Source organism: Bos taurus, chromosome 12 (assembly GCF_002263795.3).
Source record: "Bos taurus isolate L1 Dominette 01449 registration number 42190680 breed Hereford chromosome 12, ARS-UCD2.0, whole genome shotgun sequence".
Taxonomy (NCBI): Eukaryota; Metazoa; Chordata; class Mammalia; order Artiodactyla; family Bovidae; genus Bos; species Bos taurus.
The window spans coordinates 32993765-33014644 of NC_037339.1; the positions used below are offsets into that span (position 1 = coordinate 32993765).

At 45.7% G+C, this 20880-nt stretch overlaps 1 long non-coding RNA gene across 1 annotated transcript; it reads left to right on the forward strand.

Annotated features, from left to right (window-relative positions):
• Nucleotides 1-8018: 8018 nt before the first annotated feature.
• LOC112449057 (uncharacterized) lies at nt 8019-13050 on the forward strand. Its single transcript, XR_003037533.2, has 3 exons — nt 8019-8214; nt 12079-12122; nt 12809-13050. It is a non-coding gene; the product is annotated as an uncharacterized lncRNA (long non-coding RNA).
• The last annotated feature ends 7830 nt before the right edge of the window (nt 13051-20880 follow it).

The window sequence follows — 20880 nt, forward strand, 5'->3', positions numbered from 1 at the left end:
TTTACCTAGACGAGTTGAAACAAAGGTCCCCATGAGAACCTGCATCCATGCGTTTGTTTACATTCGCCAAACACTGGAAGCAACCAAGATGTCCTTCTGTAGGTTAATGGCTAAACAAACTGGTACATCCAGACAATGGGATGTTATTCAATGATAAAAAAGAAATGAGCTATCAAGCCATGAAAAGATGGAGACAAATCTGAAACATATACAGTATTGCTAAATGAGAGAAGCCAGGCTATATACTGTATAATTCCAACTATATGACATTCTAGAAAAGGCAAAACTATGGAGACAGTAAAAAGGTCAGTCATTGCCAGGGATTAGGAGGAGGATGGGGTGTATAGGCAGAACATGGAATTTTTAGGGTAGTGAGACTGCTCTGTATACTATAGTGGTAGACACATCATTATATATATATGTCAAAAGTCCATAGAATGTAGAACCCAATGTATAACACAAAAGTGAAATATCCTGTAAACCACAGACTTTAATTAATAAAAATGTATCAGTATTGGTTCATTCATTGTAACCATACTAAAAGATATTATTAGTAGTAGAAATCATGTGAGGGGGTCGGTTGGGGAGGGGTGCGGGTGATGGATGTCTGGCCATCTATCTACAGCCCTCTATGAACTGTCTGCCCAATTATCATGTGAGTCTAAAACTGTGCTAAACAATAAAGTCTATTAATCATTAAAAAAAAATAGGAACCATAGTTAACATAATGATGTCAACATAATGAAGCTATCATAATAAAAAGAAAAAATTTGCTTTGAAGGAGTCACCTTTGTTTTATTTATGGACTTTGAATGCATTCACAGACAAATTCTATTACCCTTCTGCTGCTGCTGCTGCTGCTAAGTCCCTTCAGTCGTGTCTGACTCTGTGCGACCCCAGAGACGGCAGCCCACTAGGCTCCTCCATCCCTGGGATTCTCCAGGCAAGAGTACTGGAGTGGGATGCCATTGCCTTCTCCTACTGCTAAATCTTAAAAAATTCTTCACATATACTTTTTTGTTATTTTAGATTTAGTTCTGGGTAAAAGATTCACCAATTGTTTGCCCACTGCCACTTTTTTTTCCAATCTTTATCAGTCTCTCTCTCCCTTGCTGAATCCCCTCCTATTTTATCTATCTCTGTCTATCTCGTCTCTCTGTCAGCATGCATGACTTTTTTCCATTCAACCACTGAAAGTGAATTGCAGACACCCAGACACTCTACCCTTAATACTTCAGCACATGTCTCCAGGAACAAAAACATCTTGCTTGTTCTACAAGATGGGCTCATGGAGACTAGGCACCACTAACTACTCAAGACTTCATCATTTCCTTTTTTTCCCCTATAAATATTTGTCCAACCTGATATACAGTGCCCTTATCCCCAGGAACTGAAATCCTGCTGAAGCAGTAAAGTTAAGTTTGGGAGCACTGGAGGTGATGATAAAGCATCATGCTGAAGAGAATCCTGGTGATTCGAGGTGATCAGTCATTCGTGTACCATGAAATGATGTGTGTGGAGCACGTGGTGCAGCCAGGGCTGTGCCCACCAGTGAGCTGAATGCACACTGCCCGGTGTTATTATCAGGACAGCTGAACAAGCTCTCAAGTATATTCCTAATGAGATCCTCACAGCTATATTCTTCAAAGTTTTTGAAATGTGCCATCTTTGTTCCTCTTTACCCTTGCTGGTCAAATTCTTGGATAAATTCCCAAAATTAAAGTGTAGGCAGTTTTAGTGTCCTCTTTACTTTGAATCAGATGAATCTGAGAGTGATAACACCCTGATTTTGTGAGACTCTTTATAAATGAGATACTTGCTTGGTGATGTGCTTAAGTTCTCTTTATCATTATTAAGTCCTTAGTGAAAAAACAATTGTCATTCTTTTTACTTAATAGCATGTCATCTTACATAAAAATTATAAACTGTTTTGCATTAGGAAGTGAGTTCAGTCCCACTTTGTGCAAAGCCAAGGAATGAGAGTGGTTACTAATTAAAAGAACATGATTAGAATATGTAAGAAATCAAATTAGAAGAGCACAATAATTGTCAACACTTTTGACATGTTCATCTGTCCTTGTTCTCAGGATGAAGTGTAATAATGACTATAAATACCTCAGTCCTCAAGAGTTAACGTAGCTCCATACATAAATCTTTATAAACATGCTTCACTTACGCTAGCTTTCTGTTGAAGGATAGTATCTATTTTTGTCTTGACACTACAGTGAGATAAATATACACATCTACGTGCCCACATCTCACAAGGATAAAATCTACCCCAGAAAAATGAAGCGCTTTATCTTACAGTGGAATATTAGCTCAATTATCTTGTGAGAGCAGGGTGGTATATAATATCAACCTTATTTTCAAGTGAGGGGAATTACATACGGTGATAATAACTAACATGTATTGACAATTCATTATTTGCAGTGAGATGTGCTTGTTATCCTTAACATTTATAACATCTTGTTCAGTACATGGAATTATGCCCATTTTACAGCTGGACATGGAGAAATGATGTTATTTACCTGGGGTGATATTTTAGTGCTAAAGCTGTTTTTCCAGTGAACCAGGACAATGGTGAAAATTGCCACGTGCACACACTCTTCCGAGACCACATCCAGTGCTTCTGCCATCTGTCCCCTGCCCTTCTTTCCAAGTGCCACTATGCAAGCTGAGGTCACTGCCACCACCTTCTGTACTGTGACAGAAGTATTTCTAATACTGGTCCCCTGGCTCCAGTCCCTTTCTGTCTTCACACAATTTTGTGGGTGGTTTTTAAAATTCCTATGAATCTGATTGTATCTCTTCACTGCTCACAAACCTTCCAAGGCGCCTATCGTCTACAAGATTAAGTCAAATCATTTTCTGGCTCCAACTGGTTTTCCTAAAGCATCCCGCACTCGCCCGCATGCCTGGGCTGTCTGATACCTGTGGTGTCCCCTTCTGCCCCTGGGAAGCTCGCCTTTCGCAGGCAGCTCGATGTCACCCTCTCTGGAGCCTTCTGGCGCTTATTCACCTCCGCCTCTGTGCTCACCTGTGTACCTTCCTTTCCTCCCGCAGCTACTTCACTGGCCCCCACCAGACAGGGAATCCTTAGAGGGCAGCAGCTCATTCTTATCTGTCTTGAATCCCAGGCCCCTCCACATGCTAGGCATTGAACTAATGCATGTTGAATGGATTTCATGACAGCAGAGGAGTAACTCACATCCGAGAGATCCACAGAGCACTGAAGGACAGAGGGCTCCGAGGCACAGGGCTTAGATATTTTCATGGTGAGTGGGTGGAAAGTAGGCTTCCATCCCCCATGAAGGCCATGAAGCTGACGGCAGTGGGAGCAGGAAGGGTAAAGGTGTCAGGATGGTGGGCAGCCTGGCCACGCGTGGCCTGGGGCTCCCACCTGCTCCAGCGCTGCCCCAGCCCCACGGCCCTGGTCACCTTCTCCTGACCCTCATCTGCCAGCCTCGCAGTCTGACCTTGCTGCAGGGAAAGCACGTGGATCTGAAGTTACCTGGCTGCCAAATCTGTTCCTGAAAGAGAAGCACGGGCCATAACTAAACGCCATTTGTTGTCTGCTCACTCTGGGCCCTGAAGCCTGCAAAGGCAGCAGGGATGGGCTGTGAAGGATGTGAGTTCTGGAATTAAACACTTGGGACCTGCACTCCTGAACCCCATTCACTCAGGGCAGTAACCATGTTTCTGAGGCCCAGTTGCCTCATATAAAATGTGCATAAAAGTGGTTGTACTGGCTTCCCTGGTGGTCCAGTGGTTAAGAATCTGCCTTGCAAGGCAAGGGACTCTGGTTTGATCCCTGGTCCAGGAAGATCCCACAAGCCAAGGGGCAACTGAGCCTATGCACCATGATTACTGAGCCTGTGCTGTACTCTGGAGCCCGGGAGCCCCAACTGGTGAAGCCCACGTACATTAGAGCCCATGCTCTGCACCGAGAGAAGCCCGTGCAATGAGAAGCCGGCACACCTCAACTAAAAAGTAACCCAAGATCTCTGCAACTAGAGAAAGCCTACACTCAGCGCAACCAAAAATAAATAACTTAAAAAATATATATACCCTAAAATGTGCCCTAAGTATGCATATGTCCCCTCCCTCTTGAACCTGCCTCCCCTATGTATACTCACAGCTGACTCAAGAAAACTTAAAACATAAAATAAAAGTAAATTTTTTAAAAGTGGTTGAACCCTTGCCAGTGTTCAGGAAATGTTAATTATTCCTCTTCTCCACCCTCTCTGTGTCCAGAGGACACTCGATTTATCAGCCCTATTCCCTTTGCCACCTGAAGGAATCCGGTCTTAAGTCAGTATTTTATAAACAATACAGAAGAGTTACTTGGAAATGCCTGAACCAAACCTATGACATGGACTCAAGTTAATGGTAAGTATTTAAACAAGCAGTAAATAGGGTACAGGATGGACCTGGGTGTTGCAATGAGGAGGTTTTTTGTTTTTTGTTTTTTTCTTTTATCAACCCTGTAGTTGATATTGCTGAGGGTACAGGCTGGTCCAATTAGATTCATAGGGAGTGTGTTAATCCCTATCTGGGATGGGTGCTTCTTTTATTAATAGATCCACATGCACCGTATTTTCGTATCATCACAAAAACTGAAGAGTGCTTGTTTCTTTCTTTCTTTTTTTTTAAATTTTATTTTTAAACTTCACAATATTGATTGGTTCTGCCATATATAGAAATGAATCTGCCACAGGCATACACGGGTTCCCCATCCTGAATCCTCCTCCCTCCTCCCTCCCCATACCATCCCTCTGGGTCATCCCAGTGCATTCAGTTATTAAACGACAGTCTTCATTTTACTGCTCGGGTTATTAGTGTGACTAATTTGCTCCTGAAACATGTTTACAGATCTCTCGTGCACTGCAGACTGCACAGTGACCGGCTAGAGCTGCTGGGGCCATTTTCAAATCTGTGAGGTTGAGTTAAATAAGACATTGGGTCCTTAACAGGAAGTAACTGGCTCCCAGGTGGATGCTACCTGAGGGACATGCCTTCATTTCCAGATGCTCCCTCTGACCATCAGAGCTGGGAGTTTTCCCAGTTAACCATTGCAAACCCATTTATATGTGGGTTATGATACAATGGCTTTTCCTATAAAATTTAAGGGCTTCCCTGGTGGCTCAGACAGTAAAGAATCTGCCTGCCATGCAGGAGACCCAAAAGATCTTAACAGATTTGGGAGTTTAAAAAAAAATTATTTTTCCTTAGAAAAGCCCTTGAAAGTAAGATATTTGACAGATGAGGCATGGGAGGCTCAAGGAAGTTAAATATCTTGCCTGGGGTTACAGAGGACTTTTATTTTAATAAACCTCAGAAGATGTCCTAATTGCCTTAGCTGCCAGTCTGAGTCATCCTAGGTGGAAAGGCTGTTTTTCCCCTCTCTTTGTGATTCCCACATCACGTTCACTAGCCCTCACTACTCATAAACAATCATCAAGTCTTCCGAGTTACTGCAAAGCACTAATGATATTCAACAACTTTTCTAAAAGGAGACGTAAGTTGCAAGGTGTTCTGAAGGATGCCAAGCCAAGAGCGGTGTTCCTTCCTGCCCACGAGTGGCATCTCGGGAGGGAAACCCAGGCGTGTTATCAAATTCAAACCTTGTAAGTCAAGGAAGAAAGGTAGTTAGTTCTAGGGGAGAAGTCAGTTATAAATTAAATTCCATTGGAACATCGTAGAGGGGGATATAGATTCATTCGAGCAGAAGCATGGAAGAGATAACCTTTAAGTTGAACCTTCAAGGGTAGATGTCATTTTGGAAACAGCAGAGTTGGGAAGAAATGGGAAGAAGTGGTGGAGAAGCCAGAGGAAGAGATTAGGACTTATCTCCATTGGGTCATTAAGGTCTTGCTAAGAAATTCAGACATCACTGCATAGATGGCGAGGACCCAGTAGAGGCGGTTGATCCATCCAGCCACATGTGCGAGCGAGCAAACTGGCCAGTGACCTGGGGAAGGGTTGAAAGGACTTGCACTTGTGCTTCGGGTGGACTTCTGCCTTGTGGAGTGGAGGTGGGTTGAAGAGGAGGGGTCGGAGGTGAGTTACTGAGTTCTCACAGCTGTGACAGGTAACAAGGATTCAGAGGTTACACAGCAGAGGGAACAGAGAGGAATGGCGGGTGTGGGGCGTGGACAGTGGTCTGGCCCTCGGTGTTTAGCCCTGGTCTGGAAGGAGGAAGAGAGGAGGTTAAGATGTCAGGGACTGAGTCAAGGTTTCAAGTTTCTGGCTAAGCCAGGAGGATGTTATTATAAACAGAGGAGGCTGGAGAAAGGGCAGGCTGGAAGACATATCTGGAGTTTCACGGTGAACACTAAGGAAATTCACTGGGTCCTGTATAGATGGAAAAGATAGACATCTACAATCAAAAATACACTGGTGTAAGGACTCCCTGGAGGCCCCCTGCAGGGGCCGCAGGTTGGGTCCCTGGTTGGGGAATAAGGAAACTGCATGCCTTGCGGTGAGACCAAAAAAATAAATAACAAATAAAATCTATCTATACTATTTACTCAGTAGTTCCTTTCTGCAAGAGGAAAAACAGAAATAAAGGCAATTTTTAAAAAATACATTGGTGCATAGATGAACAATGAAGTCCTACTATATAGCACAGGGAACTTGTATATGTGTAACTGAATGACTTTGCTGTACACCAGAAACTAACACAGCACTGTAAATCAACTGTACTTCAGTTAAACATATATATATGTATGTATGTATTTTATACAGGCACAGAGGTTGACTTTTTAGACTCTGAAAACCTGAACCATCTCTCTGCAAAGCTGAATATGAGGTCAGTGTGTGTTAAACCAAGTGATCTATTATGACAGCTATTAATAGAGTGAAACCTTACTCTCCAGGGAAAATCAAGCAATTTTAGATAGCGTCATTGATTGACACTGACGGAAGACTGAATGACTACACCAAGCCTACACAGACTATCTTAATTCACCCAAACAAAGGCCCGTTCTCTGAGGTGTCCTTGCTGGTTTCTATTTTGTCACTTGTTCCAATGTGGACAAGAGTCAGGAGCATTTTACTTGCACTTAATGAAAATGTTCAAAAATTAAAAGTCTCAGCTGCTGAGGAATTTGCAGTTTAGTCGAGAATATCAGGAGAAGCAAGCGGACTATGGCAGTCAGTGTGCACACACTTCCAGAAGTTTCTATGAGAAGCATCTTAAGAGGCTGAAAAAGGGAAAATGATGCCAGAAGCCTTCTTGAGGAGGAGACTCAGGATGAGCAGGAATCAGTAAGCTCGAGCAAAGAGCCACCTGTAGGCAAAGTTGAACCAAAAGCAAAGGTAGCAGGGTGCATGGTGAATTCAGGTAAATATCACTGTTAACTCCGGACAGACCCAGAAAGCTAATGTACATAAAGTGTGTGTATGTGTGCACACCCATGTCAGTGTAGGCATAGGAGAGAGGTGTGGAAAGGTTATACAGAAATGAGGCAGGAGGCAAACTGAGGCAGGTCCTATTCATGTAGCCAAATTATTTACTTACACATTATATGATTACAAAGAAGGTTTAAAGGATGTCATAACATACATTCCACAAAACAAGGTAAAAAGACTAATGAGGAGGGCTTCCCTGGTGGTTCAGCGGTTAAGAATCTGCTTTGCAATGCAAGGGACACTGCTTTGTTCCTTGATCCGAGATTCCTCATGCCTTGGATCAACTAAGCCCTTGGAGCAACTAAGCCTGTGCCCTAGAACCCAGGAGCTGCAACTACCGAGACCATGTGCCACAGCTACTGAAACCCGAGTGCCTGGAGCCCATTCTCCGCACCAAGAGAAGCCACCACAACGAGAAGCCCGAACACCGCAACGAAGAGTAGTCCCTGCTAGCCGCAGCCAGAGAAAAAACACGTGCAGCAACAAAGAGCCGGTGCAACCAGAAACAAATAAATAAATAAATCTTTAAAAAAAAAACAAAAAAACTAACGAGGAAATTGAAGAAGAAACATATGAGGTCTGGACATGGTGAGATGAGGGTGAAATCACAAGGAGTAGTTAAAGGTGGACCGTTTATTTGGTTCTTAGTTTCCTAGCTGCCAACCTAAAGAAGAATGACTCACAAAGCTGATTACATAAAAAGAATTCAGTGGCTCAGAAGAAACAGTGGTGCCTGGAATGTAGAAAGGGTTCCTGAAGGTTCGCAGGGTAGATGTTTTGCTGATAGGAACATGGAGCTAGGTAAGTAAAGATCTGAGGACAACCATCTTTGTAAGGCACCAAGCGGGATGAGAGGCTGAGGGGGCGGCTGCGTCAGGAGCCAGGCCTCCCGCCCCCTCTTTGCCATTCGGGCTCCTCTCCTGCCATCTGGGATTAAATCAGCATGGGAGCCAGACACCCACATACACCCAGCAGAGGTGTTCTGGCTGGCCAGCATTGTGTTTTCATTATCGTTGCCTTTTGTTTTAACTCTTCTCCCACTATTACCAAACCATTTGTAAAATTTTAAGATATAGAAATATATTTTCTATATAAAATACAGGAAAAAAAAAAACTACAATCCTGATCAGAAATGAGCACTATTCATACCTGCTTTTTATCCTGGATACTAGCTCCAGTGACAAATACACCAGCCCCCTCGTGTCTCATCCTCTTCTTACAAAGACATGGGTCATCTTGGATTAGGGTCCCACCCCAACGGGCTCATTCAACTTAACCCTCTCTTTAGTGACTGCATCTTCCAATACAGACACATTTTGAAGTACTGGGGTTTGGGACTTCAGTACATGAAACTGGGGGGGACACAGTTTAGCACATGACAGCATCATTCATAAAGTCTAACCAGAAAACATTGGCTTCAGCTTATACTGTATTCAGCAGTTCCTAATCTCATATCTGCCCAAGTATATACGAAAGATCTAAGATCTACCGCAGGCCTGCTTGTAACACCCTCCAATGGCAGAGTCTTTTAAGAAGGATATGATGGGGGTGGGGGGTTTACATCCAGCCCCAGGAAACAAAGTAGAATTGGAGGGTGAGGGCAGTGCCAATCCCCAGCCCCAGATCTAGAATGCTTGTTTTTTAAGGATTTGTTGCAGAACTAGCCTTTATGTCAATAACAATTGCTGGGATCTTAGAGATTGATTCTGGCAGGCTTAAATATAGCTACAGTTAATGACTTATAGATTATTGCAGTATAACTGCCCTGTAAAAGCCGTTTCCCACTCAATTGTCAGTGGCAACCAGGAGAAGAGGTCAGGCTCAGCCAGGCTGGGCAAACCAACAGTACCACAGTCTTTCTGTAATTCCAGGTGTTTTGAAAGAGAGAGAATTGTCAGGCAGGGGCCATTAAACATGGTTCTGATATCAGGACAGAGGACTTGAGGCCCCGAAGCTCTGGGACCGGGGGGCTCTCTTTGTTTAGTGCTTCCCCATCATTCCACCTGGGGTCCACACACCGCCTCTCCTCCTTGTCCTAGAATTGGGTGTTTAGATCTGACATTTACAACTGCATGAATCTATTACTCCCCCCACGTCAGCCCCCATGCAACAGTGGTAGTTTTTTGTTGCTGTTCAGTCACTCAGTTGTGTCCAGCTCTTTGCGACGCCATGAACTGCAGCAAGCCAGGTTTCCCGGTCCTTCACCATCTCCTGGAGCTTGCTCAAACTCATGTCCATTGAGTCAATGATGCCATCCAACCATCTCATCCTCTGTCATCCCCTTCTCCTCCTGCCTTCCATCTTTCCCAGCATCAGGGTCTTTTCTAAGGAGTCAGCTCTTTGCATCAGGTGGCCAAAGTATTGGAACTTCAGCTTCAGCATCAGTCCTTCCAATGAATATTCAGGACTGATTTCCTTTAGGATTGATTGGTTGGATCTCCTTGCAGTCCAAGGGACCCTCAAGAGTCTTCTCCAACACCACAGTTCAAAAGCATCAATTTTTTGGTGCTCAGTTTTCTTTATGGACCAACTCTGTACCAGATTCAAAATGAAGTCATTGTCTCTTTGAATGATCTCTATTGTACTTTTTCAATTCTAGCTGGAAGCTAAAGGTCTTCTGAATCAGTAAATAATCCACCTTCATTTCCAACAACTTTTCCCATTTGACCCACATAGTTTTCCAGATTTGCTTTCAAACTAAGCAAACATCCATCCATCCATCCACTCATCCATGCTTTACTTCCTCCCATATGCACAGAAGGGTCCCAAGAGCCTAGGTAAAATGCTTCCAGAAAAACAAAGACCCAGGTCAAAGTCAGGGCAGATCCCTTCCTACAACCTCTGTATCACCCCAGCATGCCACTGCCTGGACGTGACTCAGAGAAGTGGGGCTCAGGCCTCAACACAGGGACCCATGAGCCATGACGCCCCAAAGCCCTGTGCTACTCCCCTTCATGTCTTCATTTTCTTTGCCTACTTTACAGACTCCAACATTTTAGCCCAATTCAGAAATTCTTCATCCTGTTAAATCTGTAGGCTCCTCATGCTGTACTCTACTTGTTGCCTTCCCAAAAAGTGACACTAAATAAATGTCACAGGCCACCAATCTATAAGCATTTGCTGAGCACCTGGTCTACGCCCAGGGCAACAACAGCCCTTGCTGTTGGGTTTTAGCTTTCAATGGGCTTTGGGCAGGAGGAGGTGGGGAGGGCTGGTTACCCCAGATGAAACACACTCGATATGTGGCCTTGAACCCTCCTCCTCACATCAGTGTGTGAGGTTGACACAGCTTCAGGCAAAGAGGTGCCCACCTCGACAACTACTTCTCACTGGCAGGTTTTGTTTTTGTTTTGTTTTTTATTTTATTGAAGTATAGTTGATGTATAGTAATGTGTTAGCTTCTACTGTACAGCAAAGTGAGAAGTCGTTCATGTATATAGCTTCTTGTTCTGTCCTTTTCCATTACAGTGCATCACTATATTCAGGACACTGAATAGAGGTCCCTGTGCTCTACAGCAGGACCTCGTTGTTTACTTGTCCTACATGTAACAGCTTGTATCTGCTAATCCCAAACTCCCCATCCACCCCTCCCCTTGGCAACCACAAGTCTCTATACCTATCTGTTTCTGTTTCGTAGATCGGTGCATTTGTTCCACATTGTAGATTTCACCTGTAAGTGATATCACACGGTCTTTCTCTTTCTGACCTCACTTAGTATGATAATCCCGTGATCCACCCGTGTTGCTGCGAATGGCATTACTGCATTCTTTTCTATGGTTGAGTAGTATTCCACTGTAATGGCAACCCACTCCAGTGTTCTTGCCTGGAGAATCCCAGCGACCGGGGAGCCTGGTGGGCTGCCGTCTCTGGGGTCGCACAGAGTCGGACACGACTGAAGCGACTTAGCAGCAGCAGCAGCAGTATTCCACTGTATATGTGTTCCACATTTTCTTCATTCGTCTGTCAATGGACATTTAGGCTGCTACCATGTCTTGGTTACTGTGGATACTGCTGCTGTGGACATAGGGGTGCATGTATCTTTTCAAATCATAGTTTTGTATGGATATATGCCCAGAAGTGGGATTGCTGGATCATACAATAGTTCTATTTTTAGCTTGTTGAGGGTCCTCCCTACTGTTCTCCATAGTGGTTGCACCAATTTGCATTCCCACCAGCTTGCTGGCAGGTTTCCATGCCGTCCTCCAGTTAAGATTCTGTGGCTCCCCAGCAAACAGAAGACAAAAACATTTGAGAAGCAAGTATGGTCTAGATGGAGATGATTTACAGTTTATTTGCCAAGATGTGTAGAGGTAAATCTAAAACAAAACCCTAACAAGTTTAGCATTTTCCTTCTCCAAATATAATGTGGCTGACTCCAGGCCAACAATATAGCCTCACGCTGATCAGCACACTTCCTCGTGTTCAAATGTGCCCAGAACAGCAACCATCACTGCTCGGCAATGAGACGTCATCCCAGTCGTTTGTGAGTTTGTGGCCAGATACTGGCTTCTTCAGACAACCTGCAATCTTACTTACAACTGACCTTGCAGAGAACAAAGTTAATGGTGGAACTTGTCGAAACGGTGAACCTTTACACATAACCAAAGGTCATATTTTTTTCCCCCAAAGATCATGTTTTGAATGTGCAATTAATCTTCCTCATAGGTGTGAAGCAACAAGTGAAGGACAGTTGCCATGAAGCAGTGAAGGTGAGCATCTCACAGGTGCCCAGCCGGGAGATTCCAGGTAGCATTTTTGTAGGGCAAACTGATTGTCTTCAAAACGTGCGATGCAACTCAGATAATTCATGGAAGGCACGGCATAGTTTCATGGCATATGGTTCCCAAAAGGAGCAAAACAAGTGCCCAATTAACTGACAGAAGGGAGGCACATTCAGGGAACCTGGTTCAGAGCGACAGACGGATGCAGGGGAGAGTGGAGCCACTGCAGGTCAGAGGCTCAGAAAAGGAAATCTTGAGTAAAGTATGTGAGGTTTGAGATGGAGTTGAAAGGCTAGATGGAGGACTTTCCGGGCAGTCCTGTATGGTTAGGGCACGGGTTCAATCCCTGGTCAGGGAACTAAGATCCTGCATGCAGGGCAGCTTGGCAAAAAAAAAAATAAAATGAACTAAATTTCTTTTTTAAAAAAGAAAGAAAGGCTAGGCAGAACTTTGGAGATATAAAAAGGAGGAACCCAAATGGTGTTGGAGTGCCAGGTGAGACACACACCCCCATCCAATCCTGTCCGCCTTCTCCCCATAGGATTTAACATTGATCGCATACTTACTACATATCAGACACCATGCAAAGTACTTGTCACATAAATAATTCATTTAATCCTCAAAATACTCCTCAGATTATCCATAAAATAATCTGATCCCATTTTTTCCATCAGACAAACAAGGCAGAGAGAGGTTAAGCAGTTGGCCCAGGATTGCACAGCTGTCAGATGACGGGCTGGATGAAAACCAGGCTAGCTGTTAACAGTCACAGTCTTAAGAACCCCTTCCCCTGCCCTAGGGAGCTTGGGCCCCACACTTGGCGACTTGGCTTGACTCTGCTTGGGGCCAGGGCTCATAGCTGGCCTCACCCTTGCAGCAGAGAATCGGGACTCTTGGAAATACATTTTTAATTTATAAAAATACTGTCTTTTGGTTGTTTTTCTTACTAAAAACACAATACTTATCAGATGATAGAAAGAAGAAAAGTAAAAGACTTCCAGAATATCACCACCTCCCACCCCAAGACAGTTACTCATAACATATGGCTGAGTTTCCTGAAAGACTCTCTCCGTACATACATACCACACCCCTGGGGTTATTGCACAGATACAAACTCCCTTGCAATCTGCTTTTTATCACTTAGCACCGACACAAACATCTGTCTGGATCAATAAATATTTATCTATAGCCTGATTTATCATCTCCTAATAGGGAGTTGGGTGCAAAGCACATGGGTGGGGGAAGGGGTTGTTTGGGGTCTGAAGCAGGGAAGAAGGTCCTGGAACGGATGGAATGCAGGATGAAGAGGCAGCAGAGGTGGTCAGGGGCTCAGGACTATCAACCTCGTCCAGAGTGGGCAGAGGACATGGTAAATTCAGCCTGATTCAGAGCTGCCCTGGGAGCAGGTGCGGCTGGCAGACTTCTGAGTGCTGATTATGAAACACCGGGATGGAGCAGGACTGGGGCCAGGACCGACGTTCCACCTTATTCTCGGCACCCATCTGGGCTTGACAGGTAGTCCTGCCATGGCTGGAAGTCACAGATCCATGGTTGGGAGCCCCCTCTGGTCTGCAGACTTCCTGTCTGTTGCAACTTGAACATTTCCACACACCCTTTCACGGGACCCCCAAAAGCCTGCTCTGGGCGTCAGTGTTTTCGCTCACAAAGCCTCAGACACCATGCTCTGCCTGCGGGGCGGCTGTCCTTCCCACTCCTGTACCTTACCTGGACCCATCCATCCCTCCCAGGGCCTTTGCACAGCTGGAGTCAGCCAGGCTGACCCACCACATCCAAGGACATTGCAGGAGAATGCCAGAGTGCAGGCGGGCTAGGCAAGGGTGCCCCACCGTGTCTTGAACAGTGGGACAAGGAACCTGTTCACCTCAGAAGTAAAAGGAGAGCCACAGAAGGTTCCAGAGCATAGGCCCTGAAAGGTTCATCTGGAAGTCTCATGGAGGATGGATGATGGGGGAGATGACCAAGCAGTGCTTAATTCTGACTTCTCTAGCATCACCTGGGCAGTTGCTGGGCTGCCCATCTTCAGAGACTCTAATGTAAGTGGTCCCAGGGAGGTATTTGTTAAGTACCATGAGTGGTTTAACCGGGAATGGGGAGTCTTAAAGAAAGGACGTGATCCCCAAAACACTATTGAGTGGCCTACTCATTTTTTCCCAAAAGCAGCCAGCAGAAAGATATTTTCGGGAACGAGTTCCTCCCTGGGTCCCTGGCTCCTGGTCTCACTTTTGCATTATTTCCTGAATCTGGTAGCCACTCTCAGGCCCTGCCACTCTCACCTCTGCTAACCAGTCCACACTCACCTGACGCTCGGTCAGCCACCCTGACACTCAGTAACTAGGCCCGGCTATGCCTCCAGATTCTGCCTCCACAGTTGATATAATCAGCCGTTATTTTCCCAGCAAGCCCACACGCCCAGACCATGTAGAGCAGATAGGAGTGTGTGTGTGTGTGTGTAGGGGGGTGGTGTATGTGAGAGGCATTACAAAAGGAAACACTCAGGGCTCCGCAGCTGATTGAAGCTGACAGGCTACAATTGAAGAGAGAAGAGCAAGATTTCATTGAACAGCCATGAATTCCTGCAGCTGATTAACATTTGCTGAGAACACAGAGTTTAAAGTCTGTAGGAGGAAAAATATCTCCTATGTCACACGTCTTGGGCTGTGGGAGGGTGTGCGTTTCCGGCAGCAACACAGGCGTGGTGGTTGACAACAGGAGGTGGGTGAATTGACAGGTGTGGAGAGCTGAGCTGGAGCCCATCGGGAGGAAAGATGATAGAAGGAGATTAGTAAAGCCGCAGTGCGGGGATTAGAAGCAGGCGGGAGCTCCCACTCCTGAGATGACAGAGCGAGGCTGAAGCTCTGCGTGGAGGAGGGTTTCAGGCTTTGACCTGAGCCATGATTTGAGCAGAAGGAGTCTATTGTAAGGATTTTCCCTCCCGGTATAAAATGAAATGATTAAGAGGGTGCATGCTTAATTTTTAGATGTCCTCCGTGAGTGTGGTGATCCAGAAGGACTCAGTTTGGAACTGGCTCATAAGACAAGGAAATTTTGGCCTGATTGGAACAGACCGGTGTATTCACTGGGGGAGAACTTGAAGTCAGCTCTGAGACATTCTGGCGGGGGTGGGGGGACTCCACTGGCCCACACAATCCCCACCCAGGGACCTCAGCCCTGAAACTCAGCAGTTTGATATTCATTTCCTCTTGTGCCTTCCCATTTAGTCCTCTTGTTAAAATTCAGACACTCGCTTTTAGAGGTAACACATTAAGTACATTTGCACCAAGGTGTTAATGATTTCTCAGATCTCCTTTCCTGATGACAGAGTGTAGAGTAAAGGGTAAAATCATCAGAAATTTGGATTACAAATCAGAAAGAAGGAGAGGGAGACAGAGGGAGGGAGAAGAGAAAAAAGAGAGTTATTTGTATACCAATGTCCAGAGCAGCATTATTCACTGCAACCAAAAAGTGGAAGCAACCCAAGTTTCCTGTAGGGAGTGAATGGATAAAGGAAAAGTGGTCCATCCATACAGTGGAATACCACTCGGCTTTTAAAAGGAAGGAAATCCTGACGCACCACACATAGATAAACCTGGAGGACATTGTGCTCAGTGAAATAAGCCAGTCACAGAAAGACAAACACTACACGATTCCCCTTGCGTGAGGTACCGAGTGTGGTCAAGCTCTAGGGACAGAGAGTAGGATGGTGGTTACCAGGGGCTGGGGGCAGGGGGTGGAGCATCGGTGTTTAATTGATACGGAGTTGCCGTTTTGCGAGATGGAAAAGTACTGGAGATTGGTTCTATCACGGTGTGAAAGCACTTACTGCTACTGAGCTACACACTTTAAAATGGTTGCTGCTGCTGCTGCTGTGTCGCTTCAGTCGTGTCCGACTCTGTTAGGAAGGGAAATTTTATGCTATGGGTTTTCTTTTAAATAAGGGTAGTGAAAGACAAAAAGAAATGTCTGTTTTGAAATTTTGCACAGAGCAGGCTCTGAATGGAAATTTTTGGGTTTTATTTTTGGTTTTGTTTTGTTTTTTTAAGAGACAGAAGGGAGAGATGTGCTGTAGTTGTTGCTTTTCTGTCTGGAGTGCCCACCTCTGAATTCCTATTGGTGGGTTAAGTCAGGGTCTCTTTCACCATCGATGTCAAGTTCAGTTCCCACAGACTGAGCACCTCCCACAAGGTCCGTGCTCCTGCGAGTCCTCATTTGTAGGGACCACTCTCCCTATTGTACAGAGGGAGAAACTGAGAAACCGCAACTCCTCCAGGATCCAAGAGCTGGCCTTCGGTGAGCTCCCGCTTTGGAGAGGTTTCTGTGTTTGTTTCTTGGCCCTAGTCAGTATTTGTATTTCCCACATGGTCTTTATTCTCCTGGATTACAGAAAACTTGGAAGTGGAAAAGAAGAGGCTTCATAGATATCTTTGAGAACAAGTGCGGGACACAGTGTGAGCGGAGGAGGCCAGTCAAAGACAGGCCACTGTGTGCCTCCGCCGGCCGGCATCCTGCCGCTTCACCTCCACTGTGTGCACCCAGTTCAAGCCCAGCACAGGCAAACGCCCCTCCACGTGAAGACGCACACGGGCAGAGCTAGCAAACAGCCACGAGCTCTGGCGCCAGGGAGCGAGGACTTCTGAGCTGGTCGCCTTCCTTCTTGCAATCTCATGAGGGCCCCACAGCAAATAACCGTGCTTCCTTGTGTTTACGGGCTTCCCTGGTGACTCAGTGGTAAGAATACACCTGCCGACGTAGGACATGTGGGTTTGATCCCGGGGTCAGGTAGATCCCCCGGGGCGGAGGGCATGGCAACCCACTCCAGTATTCTTGCCTGGAGAATCGCATGGACAGCGGAGCCTGGCGGGCTACAGTCCATAGGGTCACAAGAGTCAGACAGAACTTAGTGACTAAAACACCACCACCACTTGTGTTTACACGTTAACACTTGCCAGTAGAGATGGATCCTCCCCTCCCCCTGCCCCCTACCTTCACTCCTACCCAGGCAGACCTCCCACTGGTTCTCTCTGGACTTAGGTCAGAGCCCAGACACTGCCCTACAAGGCTCTACTGAGGTGGTTTTGCCCCCTTCTAGCCTTCTTCCTCTTGGTAGACACACAAGTGGCCAGATCCATGTGTATATCAGTGCGGGAGACTGGGTTTGAGCCCCAGGTTGGGAAGACTGAAGGCCTCACATGTGTTATCTCCTCTGATTTGTAGAACAATCCTCCAAGGTTGGTACTATTGATCCTATTTTACAGATGAAGAAACAGGCTCAGAAATGCTTCAGAGTTTGCCCATGATCACAGAGTTGGCATGCAGTGGTCAGAAAATGAAACAGGCCTGCCTGACTCCAAAGCCAGGACTCTCAAACTCGATCTGTCCACTTGGCCAAGTGTGCATCCCCAAATGCTGCAAACCCTTCTTTGCTTATTTTTTGGTCAGACTGCACATCATGTCAGATCTTAGCTCCCCAACAAGGTATAGAACCTGAGTCCCCTGCATTGGAAATAGCAAGTCTTAACCACTGGACCACCAGGAAGTTCCCACAGATGCTTCTTAAAACCCTCCTTGACCTTACCTCCCACTCCCCACCCCCACAGGCATATCCTTTGACTTCTCCTTCCTGCCTACTTCGTTAAAACCTGTGTCCTCAGCGCCCACAGTGGGGCAGGCCTGTGAGGGGAACAAGCCCTCCGTCTGATAAGTTGGAACTGTCGCTCCCTCAAGGGCAGGGCCTGGGTTGTGTTTTTGTTACTGGCCCTCCTACTTCACAGGTGACTAGATCGACCTGATTCTCAGCCTGGAGGCCAATGGTTAGGAGAAGGTTTATTTATCCTGGGGCCCTCTCCCCTTTTTACAAGGTTTACTGGAGGGGAGTTTCTTCTTTCTAAATCCTTCATGCCGCCCCCACAGAAGAGGGCTGTCCAGGATCAAGCTCAGGGCTGCAGGTGTAGACCCATCCTCCTCCCACCAAGATCAATGTGATCCCCAGCTGGTCATTTCTGTGAGCAAATCCTTTGATTTAAAATTGTGTTAGTCCAAGACCAATCTGGCCGTCAAATGACGTCTAAGAAGTATCTTGCTCAAACTTGCTGTGAACCGACTGCCTGAGCATCGGCAACAGAGAGAAAGCCTAGAGCGCTCCCTTCCAGCAGCCCTCGGCATTAGGAACGTGCAGGACACGTGGTGACTGGCTTGTCCAAGAGTCCTGCCAGGGGTGCTCAAGGTGCCCTTGTAAGAGAGGGGACAAGAGGGTAACATTGACATAGATACACTACCACGTGTAAAACAGACAGACAGCGATGGGAAGCTGCTGTAGAGCACAGGGAGCTCAGCTTGGTGCTCTGTGATGACCTAGAGGGGTGACATGCGGGGTGGGGTAGGAGAGAGGTCCAAGAGGGAGGGCATATATGTATACATATAGCTGATTCACTTCATCGCACAGCAGAAACTAACACAACATTGTAAAGCAATTTGTTGTTGTTGTTCAGTCATTAAGTTGTGTTCAACTTTGTGCGACCCCACAGACTGCAGCACTCCAGGCTTCCCTGTCCTTCACCATCTCCCAGAGTTTGCTCAAACTCATGTCCATTGAGTCAGTGAAGCCATCCAACCATCTCATCCTTTGTCGTTCCCTTCTCCTCCCGCCTTCAATCTTTCCTAGCATCAGGGTCTTTTCCAGTGAGTCAGCTCTTTGCATCAGGTGGCCAAAGTATTGGAACTTCAGCTTCAGCATCAGTCCTTCCAATGAATATTCAGGACTGATTTCCTTTAGTATTGACTGGTTGGATCTCCTTGTAGTCCAAGGGACTCTCAAGAGTCTTCTCCAACACCACAGTTCAAAAGCATCAATTCTTCTGTGCTCAGCCTTCTTTATGGTCCAATTCTCACATGAGTACTGGAAAAACCATAGCTTTGACTATACAGACCTTTGTTGGCAAAGTGATGTCTCTGCTTTTTAAATCGCTAAGTTTGTCATAGCTTTTCTTCCAAGGAGCAAGCATCTTTTAATTTCATGGCAATTATCCTCCAATTAAAAAAAAAAGATGCAGTTTCAAAAAAGGGGGAAGGGGGGACAAATGGCCAAGAGTTTTCCCACAACATTTGCCTTTTACTCACCCCACACACATGAAGAAGTCCAGCCCCTATCCTGACCCTCTGGACACCTGCTCAGTCACCCAAGCTGAGTCCTGGGTCTTATCGATCTGGTCAAAAGAACAAAATGCCGGGTGCCAATGATTCTTCCCCTGGGCAGGAGCCACAGGGAAGCTGTGTGAACTCTTTGGGCCCTGAAAGTACCATTTACCAGATTATAGAACATTCAGAGCACCTGAGTCATGGAATTAGGTCCTGACAATCTGGTTCCATGGAAATGCGTGAGGAAGGATTTAAGCAGCACATGGAGGCCTCGCTCTCTATTCTGTGCCCGAGGAATCATGTCTGCTTTGTGAAGTGCTGCAAACCAGGGGATTTAATCCTATTTTATAAAAATCTTCCAACACCATTCTCCTGATAAACTGTTAACAGGTCACCTGCAGTGAGTACCAGCTGTTTGGCTCTTGCCCACCTCAAGCTATTGGTGTGGAAGACTAACCAGCCCTTAGGGATGAGAGCTTAGACCTTGGCTGATACCTCCTTTGTAGACATAAGCTCAGGGCTGAGATGTTTCTGTCTGTCTTTAGGGAAACACCATGGAGCCACATCAATTAGTAATTTAGGTCCAAAGCTTTCATTCCATTTTCCTTCCACTGAGACATGTTGAATTTATGAGGCTGGGCTTACAGAATAAATGTTTCCAACATCTCAAGGGAAGCTCTTTCTTTCTTTTTTTTTGCTGTGGACTATTTTTAAATTCTTTATTCAATTTGTTATAATATTGCTTCTGTTTTCTGTTATGGTTTTTTGGCCAAGAGACATGTTGGGTATAGTTCCCTGACCAGGGATTGAACCTGCCTCCCTGCATTGGCAGGTAAAGCAGTCTTAACCACTTGACCACCAGGGAAGTCCCCTGGAAGTTCTTCTTCTTCTTTTCATTGGCCATTTTGTATTGCCTAAATTCTAGACACTTCAGATGTTTCTTTTACGTTTCTTTATTTTTAAGGCAATATTAAAACTTGTATTCTCATTGAGTTTCAGTCAATAATTCTTCCTCCGGAAAAAATATTCCTCAGTATGCAAGAACAAATGGTGGTTATTCCTGGAGAATGGAAGAGGGAACCAGGTTTGAGGGTGATGGAAAATGGCATTTTAGTCTTTCTCTGTTGAATATATTCTACTAACATACTTACAAATTAAAATTTTTTGTGTTGTTCAGTTGCTCAGTTGTGTCTGACTCTTTGCGACCCCATGGACTGTAGCACGCCAGGCTTCCCTGCCCTTCTCTGCCTCCCAGAGTTTGCTCAAATTCATGCCCATTGAGTCAATGTTGCTATCTAACCATTTCATCCTCTGCCATCCCTTTCTCCTTTTGTCTTCAACCTTTCCCAGCTTCAGGGTCTGTAAGTAAACATAAACAATGTGAAAAGAGTAACTGATTTGGAGGCTGTCACTGCTTCCCCCAACACAGCTAAAATAAAGCTGTTCCATAGGTCCCCACAGCCTCCTGAGGAATTTATTCCATCTGTACCAGCCATTCCCTGCTGCTGCTGCCCAGCCAGGCCTGGATACAGCTCCAGAACACTGGGCACCTCCATTTCCTGGCAGTTGTTTCTGCCACAACCTTCAGGGTGGT